Source organism: Volvox carteri (assembly GCF_000143455.1).
Source record: "Volvox carteri f. nagariensis unplaced genomic scaffold VOLCAscaffold_24, whole genome shotgun sequence".
Lineage (NCBI taxonomy): Eukaryota > Viridiplantae > Chlorophyta > Chlorophyceae > Chlamydomonadales > Volvocaceae > Volvox > Volvox carteri.
The window spans coordinates 212,538-214,811 of NW_003307567.1; the positions used below are offsets into that span (position 1 = coordinate 212,538).

A 2,274-nucleotide genomic window follows, 5' to 3' on the forward strand; every position below is an offset into this window, starting at 1 on the left:
CCAGGTGGCGGCGTGCCCAACTCCCAGGTCTTGTTGGAGAGCTGCGACAGAATCTCGTCATCCATCGAAGTTCTCCACTTGTCCGCTTGCGGACTCGCCACCGCTTCCTCATAACTGCGCGGCTCCTGCACCGCGCTGTTGCCTCCGCCGCCCGCATTGCCGTCGCCTGCCTCAGCATAATTTGTGCTTCCCGACGCTTTGTTAAGCAGCGGTGGACTGCCCAAATCTCCGCCGCCGCCGCTGCTGTTGTTGGCTGGGCAGACCGTGGCCAGCGGCGGGTGAAGAGGTTGCCGTTGGCTGCGTGTGTTGGGGCGGGGGGGGGGCGCTGGGTTCACTGGGGGCGATGCAACCACTGGAGGCGGCGGTGTGGCGGGCTGTGTAGAGCCGCCGACGGGGTCGCCGCTGCCAGGACGGGCGGGGCCAGCGCCGAAGGAGGTGCCCGCCCGTTGAGACGCCAGGCCGCGGAGGTCGTCGTCGAAGGTGACGTCGCTGCTAACAGTCACCTTACCGTCGACGAGGATGCGGTGGGCGGCCGTGCCGCGCTCTGGTCCTAGGTAGGTTCCCGCCTCTGCGCGGGGACCGAGCTTAACCTGCTGGCTGGTTGGGACGCGGACGTATGCCAGGCAGCCGAAGGTGTGCAGGTGACTGACGTCGGGGGTGACGCCATGATAAGTTGCCCACGGCGTAGCCTCCCGGCCCTGAGAGGGGGAAACATTGCGCAGGAGGTTGGCGTATATCACAGCTTCCGACCAAAAGCTGTCGGGGAGCGCGGCATCGTACAGCATAGCCCGCACACGGTCGAGGAGCGTGCGATTGAGCCGCTCCGCTGCACCGTTCTGCTCCGGAGTGTACGGCGCCGAGTGGGTATGCGCAGTGCCGCGCTGGCGTAGCCACTGTGCCAGCTGCTCGGCGACAAACTCGCCACCGTTATCACTATGAAGGGTGCGGACCCGTGCACCATTCGGGTTGCGAGCCTCCAGCTGCGTCACCATGTCCTGCAGCGCTTCGCCCACTTGGTTCTTGCTAACCAGTGTGCGAACGGCAGACAGACCGGAGGCACCGTCCAGCAGCGTTAGCAAGTAGCGAGCCCCTCCTCGGCCCGTGGTCGGCATGGGCCCGCACAGGTCAGAGTGTACGACCTCCAGGACATGCTGAGGCCGGTTACCGCGGCTGACGTGAGCTGTAGCTGTAGTCTTCGCTGTGACATAGGCTTCGCAGACACCCTCTGCCGCCTGATGCAGCGCCGCGGGAGTGACCCGTGGTCCATGTACCAGCTGCTTGGTGATAAGCTGCTCCAACGCCCGGTAACCAAGGTGGCCGAACTGGCGGTGCAGGCGCTGTGCTGCTGCGAGTTCGGCGGCTGAGCACTCAAGGGCGCCCAGCTGCCCTTGGCCGTTGCTGGCGCCGTTCGACTGGTCTCCGCCGGTGTCACTGCTGCCGGCACCGTTTGGCTGGTCCCCGCCGGCGTCACTGCTGCTGGCGCCGGCGGCAAATCTGCTAGCGCTGGTACCTCCGCCGGCTCTGTCTTCCGCAGCGCCGAGCGCACTGACGGCGCGTTTGGTCGGCGCCAGCAGGTCCACGTCCATGACGTAATGCCCACGCTCGCTCCACGCGGTGATAGACGAACCGCCGTGCGGCAGGCCTACGTGCGAGAACCGGCGGCCCGCCTTGTCCGTGCCGAACGTGACTGAGCAGCCGCGCGTCACGAGAAGGTCGACAGACATGAGCGTCAGTCCCGAGCTGGGGACATGGAGCACGTTGCGTAGCAAGACGGTTTCTCCATCGCGTGTCCGTAGGAGTAGCTGCCCTGTTCCCATGACGTCGGCTAGCTGGTTGTTCCCCCACTTAATTTGCTTGGGCGAGCCGGCAGGAACGTAACTGTGCAACAGTGAGCGGTCAACTGTAAGGTGGTAAGGTGAACCAGAGTCTAGGACTACTGCTGAACTGTTGCCACTGCCACCGACGACCAGCACCGTGGCACGGTTCTGGCGTGAGCTTACACCGCCGCCGCCGCCGCCACTGCTTCCGCCAGCAGTGTCGCTGCCGCTGCGGCGGCCGTTGCCGCGTCTAAAACGGCCGCGTTCTCGCGTCCTGTCGCCCCCGCTGTTATTGCCGCCGCTGGTGCCTCCGCCGCCGCCATCACGATGGCGGTTGCCGCTGCCACTGCTGCCGGGGGCCAGTACTGCATGGCTGTTCAAAGCGCATTGCTGCGGTAGAGGCCTACGGACACGTCCGCCAGTTTAACGGGGCACTCACGGACGTAGTGCCCAGGCG

At 65.8% G+C, this 2,274-nt stretch overlaps 1 protein-coding gene across 1 annotated transcript in view; it reads right to left on the bottom strand.

Annotated features, from left to right (window-relative positions):
* Positions 1–2,274, bottom strand: part of VOLCADRAFT_61514 (uncharacterized protein) — a gene marked incomplete at both ends in the record, with an annotated part of 12,915 nt that overhangs the window by 4,656 nt on the left and 5,985 nt on the right. The gene's annotated exons all lie outside the window — the stretch shown is intronic.